The 17904-nt window shown below is 37.4% G+C and overlaps 1 protein-coding gene and 1 long non-coding RNA gene across 2 annotated transcripts in view; both read right to left on the bottom strand.

Annotated features, from left to right (window-relative positions):
- Positions 1-17904, bottom strand: part of FGF12 (fibroblast growth factor 12) — a 526942-nt gene that overhangs the window by 454566 nt on the left and 54472 nt on the right. The window lies entirely within an intron of this gene.
- LOC306670894 overlaps positions 1404-17904 on the bottom strand; it is a 70516-nt gene continuing 54015 nt past the window's right edge. Inside the window, exon 3 of the long non-coding RNA XR_013766530.1 lies at positions 1404-16329. This is a non-coding gene — a long non-coding RNA (uncharacterized lncRNA). The remainder of the gene's footprint in view (positions 16330-17904) is intronic.

Here is a 17904-nt window from a genome sequence, read left to right as displayed (position 1 = left end):
AGTGGTTGGTAACATAGAGAAGTCCCTTTTTGTACAGGGTGAAATTGAAAGTGGTTTTTACTCTTTTAAATAGTAGAATAATAATCGAAAAAATACTATTTTTGATAAGTGAAAATTAGATGCAATTCAAATATCAGTGCCCATAAATAAAGTCTTATTGGAACTATTGGGACAGGGCTCCACTCATTTGTTTGCTTATTATCTGCGGCACCTTTCACGCTGTGATAAGAGTGAGCAGGGGCAACCAACACTTTGTAGTCTAAAAGCCCAAACTTTATATGACCTGATTCCTTTACAGAACATTTGCTGATTCCTGCACTCCTGGATATAATCTCAGAGAAGTCTGATCTTGAGTCCACAAATAAATTATGTCCTTCTGCTTTTTGTTTATGCATCCATGAGCTTATCACTGTTTCATCAAACATACCAAGTGTCCAAGAATTTTTCCTGACTTCTCAACTACCGATACCTTTTCCTCAAACCACACTTAAACAGATGTTTGCTGCTTAAAATATTTTTGCACCCATTAATCCACTAATCTTTCACAAAAGCCATATGAAGTGCCCATGGAAAGAATTACCATTTCTGCTTTACAAGGGCAGGGACTGAAGCTCCAAAAATTCAAGGGACTTTCCTAAGAGCACTGTTTTCTAAGCAAAAGATTCCTTCCCTGACCCTGGAACTCTGGTGATCCTGGGAGAACTGCAATCCATCAGACAGACTGAACACAGTTGAGATTAGGAAAGCCAAACACATAATAAGCATAAAAATAATTTGCAAGCCTGTCCTGTGCATGATTACCTCTGGAAGGATATCTAGAAAGGATCCATATCTCTGTTAAGTTGAAGAGGAAGTTAAGAGACACTGTTCTTTGGTTTAAATTTTTATGATATATGCCTGTTGTCTATTCAAAAAATAAGGTTTTAAAAAATGTCTACAAACCAATATAGGATAATTGAATGGTAGCATCTCTCACCACTAAGAACTGTCTCTTTCTATTTGAGGAAACATGTCACATGGTTTCGTGGGTCCAAAAGGATTTCCAATCAAATGCTAATCAAAGGTCAGTATAGCCCTTGACACCAAGTTCACCTTGATGGATGCTTTATGAAAAGGATGAAGCACATCCCTGTTGCCACACCAGCACCAACAGAGCCCCATTTAATCCATCTAGAACACATGCTTTTATTTTTCGTTCGTTCATTCGTTCGTTCGTTCCTTCCTTCCTTCCTTCCTTCCTTCCTTCCCTCCCTCCCTCCCTCCCTCCCTCCCCCCTTCTTTCTTTCTTTCTTTCTTTCTTTCTTTTTTCTTTCTTTCTTTCTTTCTTTCTTTCTTTCTTTCTTTCTTTCTTTCTTTCTTTCTTTCTTTCTTTCTTTCTTTCTTTCTTTCTTTCTTTCTTTCTATCTTTTTTGTGGTTGGGACAAGGAATTGAACTCAGGGGCACTGAACCACTGAGTCACATCTCCAGCCCTAATTTACATTTTATTTAGAGATAGGATTCACTCAGTTGCTTGGTGCCTTGCCATTGCTAAGGCTAATTTTGTACTCCTGATCCTCCTGCCTCAGCCTCCCAAGCAGCTGGTCCTTTATTTTTCTTTTATTCCTCTTTATGCTATGACTTACAATAAGACTAGCTGTCAGTTATATTTTCTTACCAGTAACAAATTGCTTGGCCATAGAGTCACAATCAATAATTGTTTTTTGAAGGAGTTACATGGCACAAGAGATTTTTCTACATACTATTGGTGATCATGATTTTAAAAAAATTCAAAATCACAAGTTACAATTATCAAAAAAAAATTTTTATTCTTCCAGTCATCTGAAAACCATTGAGAATCAGAATAGACAATAGATCTAGAATCTATATTCATCTATCTTGAGCAAATTAGAATATATGCTACCTTACTGATCCTGGCATGATGCAGAATTACAAAATTAAAGAACCATATCACTGAAGGAACCATTTCTTCATCAGTTAACTATTATTATATTCATTGCCCCTCATTCTACCCCCAAACCAGCCATGATATTTTTTTCTCCTTTTTCTTCCTCAGTAAAATGAGTATCTTTTTCTCTTTCATATTCATATCCTGCCTACTCTTTACAGCTCAATTTCTATGAATTCCTAATGAACTTACTAGTGTCCATTTCCAATGGAACTTATTTATATTCCTTCATCCTTCTGCTTTTCTATTTTATATGGGTAATAGGGTTATGAATAATTTATACTCTTTTGTTGCAAGACCACATTTTTAAACAATTATATAAAAGAGGTTTTCTGGTAACTGAATTTTGGTAAAAACAATAGAAAATGAAAAACAGCTGAATTCCTACATGGGGTACATAATATAAATTAGTTCCCCCAAAACAAATAGGTCTTGATTTCTTGGAAGTTTTCTTGTACAGGGGATCACTGGAACCCTAATTGAAGAATAAATCAAGTAAACTCAGAACTTTAAGGCTTAAAGGAACCTAGGGGAACTACCAGCAAACTTCTAGCTTTATACGTAAAATATGAATGTCTAAAACAGGCAGTGACTTACCCAGAACTAAAACCTGGGTCTTCCAGCACTCAGTGCGTCTATCTTCCCTGTAACTACATTCCATCATATCGCATCACTTAACAATTATTTTTAGTTGGTGATGTTCATTGCTAAAATATATATAATTAAGCACTTTTCTCCTGTTAATATGGGGTTCATGCATTTTTAGAAGAAACCATAACTTCATTAAATAAACTCAGGGCACACTTTAGGGAATGTGGAGAATTGTATGAATTCTCTTAAAATTTCAGGTCTGGCTTCCTGGAGAGTTGGAGTGGAGCTCTCTTTTACCTCAGCAGACCCAGACTCCTACTGTTGCTCTCTTCCATCGTTTTTGAGCAACAGTCTCTCTAGACCCAGCTCATATTATCTCTATTCCTATTTTACTGAAGTTTGATTATAATTTAGCAAAAATAAGTATATTTTTATTTAATGATTGCTTCAACAAATATAGTTACCAAATGTCAGTTGCTGTTCTACTGCTAGGACATTGGAGTTACTTCTATTAAAAATAATAGGATTAATAATTACCATTGGGAAATGCTTAATGTACATCAGGTAATGTACTAGGAGCTTCGCATACCTCATCTCAGTTAGAATGTTAAACAGCTCCCTTCATCCAGAACTGCAAGTAGGAATCGGGATCCACACTTGATCCAACAGTCAGTTATTGTCTGAAGCCTGGCCCCTTAGAGAACAGTTTTTCTTGTCAAGTCTCATTTCTAGCATCAGAGGAGAGATACTAACATACAGGTTAAGTCAATGGAGTGCAGATCATTATTCAGATAAGTATAGAAGTTATTGGGCGTGGGGCAAGAAACCTTAATTCTTCCGAGGGCAGTAGGCCAAATCTTTGAGAAGTATGTGACACTATGGGCAGAATCTTAAAGAATGACTATATTTGTTTAACACAAGAGAAAGATGGATTTGTGAATAGAGGGAAATTTCTGGAAAGGGCACCCAGTTGTTGTTATTGTTGTTGTTGTTTTAATAGCATATTCGAGGGACTGCAGGCTATCTGGTAGGATGAGAATAAGTAAGACCATGGTTCCTAATGAAGCCAAAGAGGTAATCAGGGTTGGAAAGCCAAGCAATGGAGTTGGGACCTTGCCTGTGGGAAAGGGATAATTGCTGGAGGCTTTGAAGCAAAGGAATGACATGGCCAACATCAGATTCAGAAGACTCCCAGTGGGACTTAATACAGACAAGGAGATAGAGACAAGTGAGGAAGGGGTCACAGTGGCACAACTGAGATGGCACACGTACTTGAAGTCAGGTAGTGACAGTGGGAGGACAAGACGTGTTGAAGAAGTGCTCCAGATGCTGAATCCACTGTGCTTCATGACCAGTTAGAGATGGAGGGAACAGAAAAAAGAATAAGGTGATGCTCATGCTTGTGGCTTAGGTAATAAAAGGGTTTCGATGCCATTAAACAGGGCCAGGAGAAACAAAGTTGGAAAGGAAAGATAATGAGCCCAGTTTTAGAACTGCTGACTTTGGTGTTATGTGTGGAACATTCAGATAGAGCTGTCAAGACGGCAGCCTGCACCAGAATGGAGTGTGAGATAGGTCTAGGGGAGAGATGCCAGGTAGGGAGTCATCAGGGCGCCGGTGGTAATTAAAGCCAATTGTCTGTTCCACAAATATTTATTGAATGCCTGTTGTGTGCCAGAAACCATTTTAGATGCTGGAGATATGACAGTAACTAAACACAATTTTAAAAAAGACCAGCCCCCCTTGGAGCCAAGATTCTAGTGGAGGCTATGTTTTAAAGTACACAAAGGAACCCACAATTATAAATTATGTGAAATCCCAGAGAGGAAAAACAAAGTACTATGACAGAGAATAACAGGGGCTTATAATCTAGAATGGGGTTCGGGGACAGGAGATGGTCAGGGCCTCTCTGAGATGTGGGGCATTGAAACTGAGACTGAAAACTTGATAAAGTTAGCTAAGTGAAGAACACTCCACGTGGAAGACCTGGAGGTAGGAAGAGTTTTCAAGATCCTGGAACTAGAAACAAGTAGCTCCAGGAACTATGTAAAGACCAGGGAACTAGAAATAGTTTTCAAGATCCTGAAAAAGGTCAATGTGACTGAAAAATAATGCATGAGCGCAGGATGAGTGGTGGGAAAGGGAACGTTCTAACAGCGCTATTTTCGCGGGGAGCTGTAGCTTGAGACACGGTATCAGTCTACCGATCGATCATCAGAGCATGGACTATAGAAATCGATATTTAATAAGGGCAGCAGGGGAAGAAAATCCTGCAAAAGAAATCTAGATTTTGATCATTTCCAGCACAGGATAGTATCTATACATGAACTCCTTCCTCTCAAAATAAATAAAAGAGTCACTATTCAAGGAAATTTCTCCCTCAGAAGTATTCTGTTCTAGAAAGTTAGGGAAGGGCTACATTAGGAGCTTTGGTAAGACTCAGGTCCCATGGAATGGATAAAGAAAATGCAGTGTATCCATATAACAGACTACCATTCAGATGTTAAAAGGGAATGAAATACTGATACATAGTACGACTTGGATTGAAAACAAGGTTACATCAATTTCTCAATGTCCTTTGATAACTTATAATAAAAAAATGAATGGGTATTTAGAATTTTTGTCAATCTGGAAAGCATGATTTGACATTTTTATTATGAATGGTTAGATAAAAAAAAACACTATGTTCACTGAAGGAAGCAAGATTCAAAAGAATATGTATTCTTTGATTCCATTAATATGAAATTTCCATGACAGGCAAACCCTTACAGACATAAAGTAAGATGAATGATTTTTGGGGTCTGGGGAGAGGGAAAACGGGGTACAACTGCTAAATGGATGCAAGGGATTTCTTTTACAGTGTTGAAAATGTTCTAGAATTGGATAATAGCAATGGATGCAAAACTATGAATATACTAAAAGCTACAGAACTATATACTTCATATGTAAATTATATATTAATGAACCTGTCTCTTTAGTGTTGTGAGGCATCCTAGTAGTCTCAGTAGATGACACATCAACATATAGATAGATAGACCTACATAGCTTGCTTATGTAGGGTTTTGCTAGAATTGATTTTTTAAAAGATGATATCATCTTCGATGAGCTCTAACTGAATGAGTTATGCCTGTATTTGATAAAGACTGTGGAAGTTAAGTTCTATAAAGTCATTTTTTTCCTGGAAAGGTGCTAAAAAAAGGCTTTAGTAATTCATCACATAAATATATGAAGATGACAGAATACATGTGCTTTATAAAACACAGTCACTTACTACTGTACAGGTAAGGTAGCTTCATCCCTCATGCTGAATGATAAGACCAACTGATCAAAGATGAGGTAGAGCTCTACTTCAGTGGGGCATCAATGAGGCATCGGATCCTAGAGTTCACAGGACACTTTCTTCAATGAAGCAGAAGATGTGCTTTGCACCCAGCTTATCTTTCTAGCACTGGCCTCCTTGTTTGTTTTCATTTGTTTCAGGCAAGTTTCAAATTTTTAATACATTTTCAATTTTAAAAAACTCGGTAATTAGTGGGCTCAGGAGCCTAAGGCAGGAGGATGGTGAGTTCAAAGCCAGTCTCAGCAATTTGGCAGGACTGAGAAACGTAGTGGACCCTGTCTTGAACAAAAAGGAAGGGGTTGAGGATGTGCTCAGGGTTAAGTGCTCCTGGATTCAATGTCCACTATTAAAAAAAAAAAAAAAAAGAAAAGAAGAAAGAAAGATATTCAGTAACTCAAGATGTTGAATCCTTATAATGCCTTGTAATGGCAAGTTTTCATCAATTGGCAAGGATACATCAATTTCTCAATGTCCCTTGATAACTTATAATCAAAAAATGAATGGGTATTTGGAATTTTTGTCAATATGGAGAACATGGTTTGACACTTTTATTATGAATGCTTAGATAAAAATATGTAAACACATACATGCATATAAGTATGTATGCATGTATACACATGAATATGTATAATGGGGATTGTATCCAATTAGCCAATTCCTTAGAAAATAAGATACAAATAAATGAATAGATAAATAAGCAAACAAACTAAGTAGGGGGCTCAAGAACAGGTTGGTAATATTTATGAACAAAAAGTTTGGTATTTTATAGGTCTCAAAGAACAAATTAGGTCCTCATATCTGCTCTGTAAAATAAGCACCTCAGAAAGAACCCCATTTCACAGAGAGGCAAGATGGGGCATAAAAGAGAAAGATGACTTTGTGCAAAGTCACATTCTAGTCAGTGGCATATTCAGTTTTATACCAGCTCAAGTCTGATATCAAGTCCTAATGTGACACTGTATGCTATTACTATTGTTATTCTTATTATCACAGGATGAAAACATACAAATATGAAGCAGAAAGTAGAAATTGCATTTAAGAAAAATGATCTATCATATAAATACCAACTAATGTCCTCAAAACTAATACATAGCTAAAAAAATATTATATTTTATTGGTTTTGTTGATTTTGTCATGATCTTGCTCATTTCATAAAGAAAATCAAGGCATTAAGAAACCGGTACATATATGAGATGATCAAGTGTGCAAGACTGTGGGCAAGTCTCAACTGTCCATAGTCTTACTGGGAAGAAACATATTTAGAATTTTCTTTAATCTCTTAGAATTTCAAATTCCTATCAGTGGGCATTTTCCCTTTTACCAGATTAAATATTTTTTTCAAACCTGCCAAATTAGCTCTTGCTTTCCCCTCTTCTTCAAGTAGATAAGTAGCTCCTAAATAAATTTCATTCCTTTGACAATGACAATTTTATTCACAATTCGACCCTATGCTCCAGAATTCAGAAGTAATATGAAGGAGAAATGGCATCAGAAGGAACATAGAGGGGAAAACTAATAGGGAAAATGATGCTTGTAGAAAATAGAATGATTTTTCCTTGATATAAGACTTTCAGTTAGTAACAACCAAATTTGACCTAAATTGACAGCATGGGACTAGAAAGCCATTAGGGAGAGATTTCATCAAGCTCGGGCTTGACTGATCTCTAAAATGGATTCTCTGCTGTATCAATGCCCTGACTCAGAATCATTTCAAGTCATTGTTATCTTTGAAGGGGCAGAATAAATGCTGCTGAGCATAAAGAAAGGAAAACTGTCATCTTGAGGAGTCACCACACCAGGTTAAAAATCAGTACAACCAGGGTTTCCAAGTTAAAGGCTTTGAGTCACCCTATCCCACAGTCATCTCAGGTTTCAGATCAATATACCTATTAGCTGCCCTATCCGCTTTAACTGTCAGTATCCCAGATAGTGAAAAATTTATTTCTGCCATTCAGTGAGTGCCCTCATCTGTCCCTCATCCATCAGCAGAGGATTGATCCCCAAAGCCAAAACCACAGCACTTCACACAACAGTAAGCTACTGTAATAGACAAGGGGACTCAAAGGTAAGGACCAGGCAATGCCCAGGGAGGGGCTGGGCCTCCCACGAGTAGACCTCACTATTGATTAGCTTCCCAGTAAGCAGTAAGAGAGTTGCTTAATTAATAACAGTTTTAATTCTGAATTCATAAATAACCTTGACACATTAGTTTTCTCCTTCTAACTTTGGGTGGTAATAAATATCTTGAGTTTTGTGTGTTATTCAAATTATACTGAGATCTCATTTAAGTGTTTTTGGTTATGAATTCTTTTCATATAAGATCATAATCTTTTTAAAAATGCAGCTTAAGGTTATTCTGAGGTATGTTTCATTGCTGTTATTTTTCTCACTAGTCGTTTTCAGGAGGGAAAAAGTTGGTTGTGCAGGAAATAGATTTCATCTGATAAGTTGACAACGTGCACCTGTTTCCCCTCTTGCATACCTCCTGTAGGAAACTGTCACTCTATGACAGACAATATAGACAGGGCAGATGACATAGACAGGGAACCAAGGAGGATCAGGGAGAAAGAAAGAAAGATGGCAAAATATCTCCTTTAGGTATAAATCTGTGTTTTCAAAGTCACACATCCTCAAAACTCCTGTTTTGCCCATAAAGTTCAAACACTTTAATGGCCTTTTCAAGACCTTCCAGAAATTTCCCCCATCTCTTTTCTTCTTCTCAGTCTCTACCACCAGCCTACACAAAGTCTGCATTCCAGAGCCATCAGCTGGCTTATATCCACTTGAAAATGCCACCCTGCTTTGTATCTCCCTGTCTTTGCACCTGCTATTTCCGCTACTGGAACTGCCATCCTTTCTCCTAGTTCCCTCTTCTGATGAACTCCTACTCATTGTGAAAGACAGTTTCCATCTGTATAAGCTTTCCTTAGCCACCCAAACAACTACCCACTCCCTTGTGTGAGTGCCAATCCTATACCTATTATTTACCTCATTGTTGAGTCTATTATCTCACGGTTATAATTTTGTTTTAAAATATGGTTATTTTATCCATCTGAGTTTTCTCTATACAAGACCTGTGTACAGTTCAACTTTGTATCATTAGCCATTAGCACCATTGTTGGCATATTAAAAAAATGTTCCATAAAAGTTGCTGGCATATAAAAAATTATTCCATAAAAGTTTCTGAATGAAACTAAAATATTCAAGACTTAAAAAATGGAACATTATTATGAAGAATAATGTTTTTAAAAATCTTAGATAGAATATGTGGGATATTAATTTATATCTAATGTCACAATTGTGACTTTAAGCATTCTGTCTTATCATCAGATCATGTATCTTGATCTTTCTATTTAGAAAATATGAGTAATCTGAAGATAAAGAGTAAATAACAGGTTTCATTGATCAACATTTACTAAGTTAAGCTTATTGTAGTCTTAATGTTTCAAACTATGAGGAAAATATTGATGACCTAGATATCAAGCACTAGAATTGTCAGATGAAATCTGTGCATCTCTGTAGTCTATATCCACAGGCACCGGCATGTCTTAGGGAGCTGAAAGGGTGGATTCAGGAAAGGCCCCATACCATATTAAACATCCAAATCACTTGGGTCAGCAGACTGCTAGAAATCTCAGTCCAAGGACTGGGGTGCAAAAAGAACATTGAGCTTCTCAGACTCACTAACACCTGTTTCAGCCTCAGGGTGGGATCTTTAGGAGGGGTGAAGTGGTCACCAACCAGCTGCATGAACCTGGGTGGGTCACTACTTTCTGAATTGCAGTTCCCCTTCTGTAAGACGGAGAGCCTATGATCCCCAGGCTTCTTGCTCTCACACACAGTTTAAGGAAGGTTTCAAGTTATCAAAATCAAGAGAGAGAGGTTGAACTCTGGCTCTTGGTAGAGGGTAAATAATAGAAGCAGTTCTTAATTCAATACTCTCATCCTTTTTCCTCAAATTTGAAGACAAAGGAAAAAAGCAAAAGCAAGATGTTTTTCTTATGGGCAACACATTTAATATGGACAAATAAAACATTGATTCAGTGTATCATTGTTGCACAAAATGTGTTGAAAACATTTAAGCATCTAGTATGTTCCCATTTGAATAGGATTTGTGGTCCACCAAAGCATCTAAGTACAGTACCTTACTTGATCCTTGAGGTATCTCTGAAAGTTTCCTCGAATTAGAGGATGGAACAGAAATGTTCAGTGTACTGCCTGTGATCAGGCAACTAATTAAATGGAGCTAAGAGTCAATTATCAGTCACTGCATTTCAATTCACTTTCCTTTATATCAATGCAAACCTTCACCCCAGTTACAGAATTCTCACCAAGGATGCTGCTAAGTGAGAAAAGAAGAGATTGAAATGTTCATTTATTCATTCAAGAAATACTTTCCAGTCACCTACTCTATGCTGGAAACTCTGCCAGGGAATACGAAATCCCAACCTACCCTGACCTCCTAGACTTCTTGCCTTTTGCTTTCAGTAGAGTTTGGAATGGATACATATAACTTGTGCCATGGGAAGATGCTATAAGTGTGATATAAATACAAGCAGGGAGTTATGGGATCTCACAGTTTGAAAATTCATTGCATGTATGAGAATTTGACAGAGCTGATGCCATTTAGCTGAACCTAGAAGAATGAAAAGTTTTTGAATAGGTGAACACAGGAAGGGAAAACATCCCAATGCAGAAAGAGCAGCATGAATGGTAGCTCTGATGGGTGGGAGTGTGAGGGCCCCCTTGGGAAGATGGTTCTTTAGTCAGTATGGCAAGATGAAGACTGAGCCGGCACCAGCTCAGGAGAAAGATGAACCAGCCCTGAGGTTGCAAAGTACTTCCTCCCTTGCCTGCATTCTCCAAGAATGGTCAGAGGGGATGCCTATTGTTCGTGGCTTCAGACTAGCCTTAAAAAATGCCTCTCAAAGTGTTGTCCCTGCATCAGTGGCATTAGCACATCTGGAAACTTTTGAGAAGTGCAAACCCTCAGATCCTGGTCACAAACCTATCAAATAAAAATCTCCAGGGATCGAGTCCAGCAATCTGTATCTTCTTAATCCTACAGGTGACTGTGATGGTCACTCAAGTTTGAGAACCACTGCCTTATAAAGACCTCTTCTTTGACCAATATCTAAATGGTTAAGTATCTGAAGTAATGCCATATGCTAGCTTGATTTTGTCATTCCATAATGCATGTGTGTACCAAAAGACTACGTTTTACACCAGGAAAAAAAAAAACACAATATTTACCTGTCAATTATATACATACATAAATAAATTATTCCCCTAAATCATGCTACTTCTGCCAACTTGGATTTCTACCTTCCACAGTTCTAACCCTGAATTACCTGACCTACCCCTGGAGTCTATAGACTAACTCGTTTTGCAATGGGAAGGGGCAGGAACAGAGATCAGTCTGTTGAGAAAGATGAAATGGAGTCCTCAGAAACAAACTAGGAATTTATGACAGGGTGTAGTCACCACTTTTTAGGACTACCTAAAAGGTGACTGTACCATTCATTGTTAATTTGAGTAGATGCAACCTATGGCCCTATTCTCCCTAAATTAAGTTTCTTTTGTGACAGAGGACTTACTGTTGACTATTGTATAACATCTTATTTCAAATGGTTCACAACCAGGAATTGTGAAATATTCTTTATGGAACACCCATGTAATGTCACCTTAAAGTATGACAATCGCAGAAGAGAGGATGGGCACACCATGTCTTAGAACTGGCCATTCAATCTAATAGTCGCCAAGCACTCTCTGTCACCACTTTGATTAAGCTAGGTCTGGTGAGCATTCTAAATCATAGCTCTTGTTTTCAAGGAGTTTATTTATTGGAATGCTCATAAAATTCTCTCACTTTTTCTCCTATCACCTTCAGGATGCCTGGTCCCCACCTTAGTGATATCTTCCTACAATGGTCACCAAGGTTCACTTTCCTTGTTTAGAAAAGCTGAGCTCATATACCTCCATTTCCTCTCAACTAGATAGGATCATCTCTTAGACAACACAGGCCAAAGAATCATTCCTCTCTCACACAGTTCTGTGGCCTACTGGAAGCCAACTCATATCTATATTATTAAAAATATTCTAATTAGTTCCTGTATGCCCTGCAAGAAATGATGGAAATCATTTCTAATTAAGAAAAAGACAATGTATCAAATTTTCATTAACCCAAAATAAATGAAGTCTTTCCTTTCAATATCTAGTCCTCTTTTAGAATTCTTAAAGGGATGGTTGCACCTACACTTTATACAAGTCCTTAATCTTGTATAAATAACAAACAGGTGAATAGTTTTGACAATGCACAAAGAGATAAATAATAAAATATGTTACTTATGGATTTTTGACTTGGAAGTTACCACAGAGGAACCTAGTGTTTTGTGGATATTTTCAAGGACGTTAGAGATACAGTTGTAAACTATAGGTCCCCTGGCTGTGCGCCTTAGGCTCTCCGTAATTAGCATTAGTGGTTCATATATAGTTGCAATATTACACAGCAGAATAGAATTGTTTTTGAGATAATTGATTATCACTAAGATTTGGGGGAAAATAGAGTCTATTTGTTCCCCAAAATGGCTAAAATCTGATCTGTAGCTAAATAATAAAAATATTAAAATTGATACCAGCAAAACAATAGCATCTTGAATTTACATATGCTTTTCTACATGATATATATTTTTGAGACTCACAATAGCTCTTTCCTACCATAGTATCTTGCCATAGGCCAGCATTCCATACATCTTTGAGAAAGGACAAAACAAATGATATCCAAGTTAAGGATTATTAGTCTCATTTTATAAATGTTAAATGGAGCCTTAGAGTGACTGAAGATAAGTGACAAAGGCAGGAAATGGTCAGGGTAGAGCAGAATAGTGCCTTCTTGGACAAGTTCACACCTCACTGCTGACAGGTTGACAGCCTTACAACACCCTGTCATGTCAGAGCTGATCACAGTTTTCATATATACAAAAGAAAATAGTGTCCTCACGATGCTACCCTGATAAATGCCACCTCTGCCTAGCAGCCTGTAGTGAATCAACCATTTCAGACAGATTGGTGGAGGAAAAAAAAATAGTCACTTAGATCGATTGATCACATCTTCTCATTTTTCAGAGGAATATTACAGTTTTCTACCTCATTCCTTTGGGCAATGATAAAGAATCCTTCCTACTGTGTACTTAAGCACAAGGAATAAAGGCTAGGAAAACTAATTCAGTAAAAAGAAACCTTTGGGGTACAGAACATGAAGCAGGTTACTGACATCCTATTTCATGTATAGTATATACAACATCAATGCCATAACTTTCTCTCAAAATCCTTAGTGTGCAGAGAGGTATGTGGTTTACCAACGTCTATTCTCACTTCATCCTTATTAATACAACCTCTATCTTGTTGACAGCATGTAAACCTCAGCCACCTTTGTAGAGGTGTTAAACTTTAAATAAAAGAATTCTAAGAGGGTCTTATAGAAAAAGAAGGTGTTCCACTGACAAGTCTGCCTTCCCGTCTCTTTTTTTACATTGCTCTGCCTAAAACTCATGTGATGGTTAGAGCCTCAATAGAGGGATGAACACCTACCGACCAGGAAGTGACCTTGAGGATGGGAGCTGTACGTAGTACTTGAGACTGATGACGTGATAGCCTCACCACACCAGCCTCTTGACTTCTATGTTAGGGGCAAATCAACATTTTTTAGTTTGTCATGATTATGTCAGATTTCTTACTAGTGAACCAATTTAATCATAACTGATGATTCCCCACAAATATGGGTAGAATAAAGAGCCAGAAATTTTTTATTATAACTAAAATTTAAAATTAAATATCAGATGAGTAATATATGGACCAGTGTTCCATGCTAATGTGGGATGAAAAGGAAGATGATTTTCCCTAAATGAGGCAACCAGAAATGGAACTCTATCAGGAGTATGAGTCATGCCAGAAAGAAGATGACAGTGTTTGCAACTCTGCATAATGATGCAATATAGATGGGGGTGGAGGGTGGAGAGGCAAATCAAGGCATGAGGACTCAGAGCCAAAGATCAATGAAGCTAGAAGGAATGACAGGCTGTTTGAGGCTGGAATGAGTAGCCTAACTAGTACCCCAGAGGCATGGGACCAGAGAAGAAATGTTGCACATCAGAAAAGAAAGTTCCATATTTGGGTGATTCAAGAAAAGTGATTCAAGAAAAGTTCTATCCCTTGCATTATCTGGTATAGGACATTTTAAAAGGCATGTATTTAATAAATGCAAATTGATTAATTTAATGCCATCCATAAAATTGGTGACTGAAGCTCACTTGGGAAGCCTCATTCTCAAAAGGCTGCATGAGATGCAATGTTTCATTCAAATCCTTTCTTACTCTCCTTCTATAAAGAAGATCTAAATTGTAATGGTAAAATGCACACATAGAGATAATTGCGAAAAGTAGATACATGTCCTCAAAACCATATAGAACAAGGGAACAAGAATTTTAAAACACTCAAAATTAACTTATTAAAACTCTACACTACATAGTAACACATTGGTTTCTCTAGTACAGCGGTTCTCGATGGGGTGATTTTGCCCTTCAGGGACATTTGGCAATTTCTAAAGCCACTTCCAGTTGTTACAACTGGGGTTTAGGGAGGTGCTACTGGCATCTAATGGGAAGAGGTCAGAGTTGCTGCCAAACGACTCCTGCAATGTACAGAAGCCTCTCACCTTCAGAACAAGGAACTGGCCCCCAAGAAATCTAGTTACAGGTGCATTGACTTTAAGGTTATAGTAAAATCTCTCCAGTGCTCATGCCTTTTAGTTCAGGTAATATTTTTCAGAGTACCCAGAAAGCAATTACCAATGTGTACAGGTTCATAAAAATGTGATATGTGATCATCAGTAACTGTTGGCACTAGTCAGTTTCTAATGTATTTCCTTGTTCACAGAATGCTTGATATGAGTAACAGCACAATTATTAAATGTACACTATTTGTCAGGCATGATGTAAAAAGCTTTAAAAATTGTTTTTGTTGTTGTTGTTGTTATCATTATTATTATTATTATTATTATTTGTACTGGGGATTTAACCCAGGGGGGCTTTACCACTAAGCTACATCCCCAGGCCTTTTTATTTTCTATTTTGAGACAAGGTCTTGTTAAGTTGATCAGGCTGGCCTCAAACTTGTAATCCTCCTGCCTCAGCTTCCAGAGTCACTGGGATTACAGGTGTGTGTCACTGATCTCAGCTTGAAAGATAGTGTTATTGAATGCACACAACACTCCTGTGAGGGATAATGTTATTATAATCATTTTACAGAAAAGGACCCCTAAGGCTATGAGAGATAAAATTCCTTGTTCCTGGTCACCAAGGGTCTTAGGGCTTACTGACCACAGGAGGCTTAATGTATAATCATGAAATGGTTGCTGTTCTGGATACCTATGCTCTCTAGTAATTTAAGATGAGCTTATTTTTCTACATTCATAAAAACAATAATATTTTTGCACAGAATGCTTCCAATATGATATATGCTTCCATGTACTATGTATTTATGTGCTTTACTTGGTACACCTTATTGAACATAATTTAATATCTTCTTACTATGCCAAGGTGGTTATCATAAAAACCCTGTACTGCAATGTCCTCTGGAGCCAATGCAATGTTCAGGGCTTCCTCTCTTATCTAGATGGTCCCAATGCTTTTTGCTCTGCTGTATGATTTTTGTAACTTTTGTTTCTCTGTCTTTTCTGGTAAAATTAGAACTATCTCTTTGAACTATAGCCAGCCTAATTTCAGATGCTTCCAGTCTTTTGTGGAATTAACAAAGAGATCACCAGGATCATTAGAAATGTACCTAAAACAAGATCCGAAAAGAAACTCCCATAGTGTTGGGGAGAGGTTGGAAAGAAATATATAGGCTTCAGGGTATCACTTTAATCTGCTTTCAATTCCTTTTGGCTTTTTTTCCTGGTTTGCAGTTGATTTCCACTCAGCTGAGTTTGTTTGATCTCTGATCTTCAGACTCATAAAATATCACAATAGTGGACATTTTAATTGTCATAATTTAGAAAATCCCACATTTGTCTTATATTATAATGAGATGTTGTGTTATGCTTCCACCAAGCTCTGTATGTCTATTGATATTTATGCCCTGATTTATCAATAGGACCATGTGTCCTAGACATATCTCAACAACGTTTTCAATTACAAAGCTCCCCATGCTTAAATTGCAAAAGGATCAAATACTAATAAAAATTTCACAAGTAATAAATATGGCAAGATAATATGAAGTTCCAAAAGCTCTTTTACTTCAGGGAAAACTGTGTTTCTCCAATGAGGCCCATGAGACCATTTTGTGTTCTTTTCATTCTTTCATTGCTCCTTTGGAGAATGGAAAGGACTCTTACTGGCACTTTGCAATTGCAGATGCAAAATGAGGCATTCACAGCGATGTTGTGAGGTTTAGCTAAGACAAAACACAACAGGATACATCAGTGATTCTTGAAAATCATAGAAAACCCATGAAAATCTGCTAAATAATTAATCAGCCCATTGCTAAATTATCACATTTACCTAGATTTCCCTCATAGTTTCATGTAAACAAAATAGGTGATGAACTGAGTCCATACCATGGCAAGCAGAAAGTGGATACTGAACCTGCCAGTGGTCAAGTACCCAGAACTTGGCATGTCAGAGTACTGCATTGCCTCTGTGGCTCAGTGCTTGCCTCTCTCAACCAAGATCAGCTGCTGGTTTGCAAGAATGTTCCCTCGGGTACCTAAATGCTGCTACTAGCACTTTCATCACATTCTGCATGACTTTGAGGCTGAGAAAACTGCAGCCTTTGCACTAAGATCATCATGAAGAGCAGAATAAAACAGTTTGGAGCAAGAGAACTAATAAATGAAAATTTAGGGTTATGAGCTCTCCTTTCGAAATCTGGGCATTTGGCTTATTTGGAAAGAAAATAAAGGGTTATTTTGAAAAGAGATTTTTTTTAAACTGTTTTTCTTTTAAACCATAGTTTTATGTAATTGAGTTTTCAAAAAAATAATTTATGGAAGATTTGATATGAAAGTACCTGTTTCGTTAAAGAAAAAAAAAAAACTCACTGCTTTCACATCAAAATAATTATCCAATAGGGGCTGAAGATACAGTGAGTGAAAATGTGGCTGAGTTCTCCCTTATGATCTTCACAGGTCTTTGCATTTGCTCTGCAGAAACCATAATTTAGAATATTCTAGAAATACAGGTACCAGGTCCTTTTCAAAGTATTTATGATGCATACTTGATTCATAATTTCCAGAGATTGGTGGTCTATTCAGGATGTTGAGCTGCCTTTTCATTTACCTTCAATGGACCATGAGATGTGACAAAACAGGCTTAAAATTTATTATGAGATTGCTAGGTTTCCACTGATAGGAAAACATGAGCTAAAAAAATGGATATCTTTTCTTCTACAAGAACTCCAAGAAATTATAGCTATCAAAAGTACATTTGTGGCAATACATTAGTGTGACACCCTAGGAATGAAGTGTTGGCACATCTTATGGCACTTCAATTTTTCTCTTCATGTCTCATTGAAAACACAAAAAGAAAAAATATATGACCTGATATTTCAACAGACAATAATATCTAAATATAAACTAATAACATCTAGCAACACTTTTTCAGTACCTGAGAGAAAGCCACCTTCATCTATGTGGGATGAGTGTGTAGTCTCATCCTTAGCTGCTGTGTATGTACCCAGAGATAGAAAAGCAGTAGAGGCTATCTGTGACTCTACCATACAGCTCCATAACACAGACGCAGAGGTAAGAAACCTGGCTTCTGTCTCCCCACATTGCACAAGGAAATGGTTTGCCAAACCAGTCAAAGTGGCATTTGCTTTTTCCCCAAAGCACTATGAGTGGACCCCTCTAATGAAAGTGTGAAAACCGCAAGGCCCAGTGGTGTAGAAATGACAGGTAAGAAGAAACACAAACTGAGCAGTAGATACTAACGAAGAGCCCTGGCCATAGTATACTCTGTTTCTGGAAAA

The sequence above is a fragment of the Sciurus vulgaris genome (assembly GCF_902686455.1).
Source record: "Sciurus vulgaris genome assembly, chromosome: 10".
Taxonomy (NCBI): Eukaryota; Metazoa; Chordata; class Mammalia; order Rodentia; family Sciuridae; genus Sciurus; species Sciurus vulgaris.
Note: the sequence above shows the minus strand (reverse complement) of the source record. Positions and strands in the feature narration are given on the sequence as shown.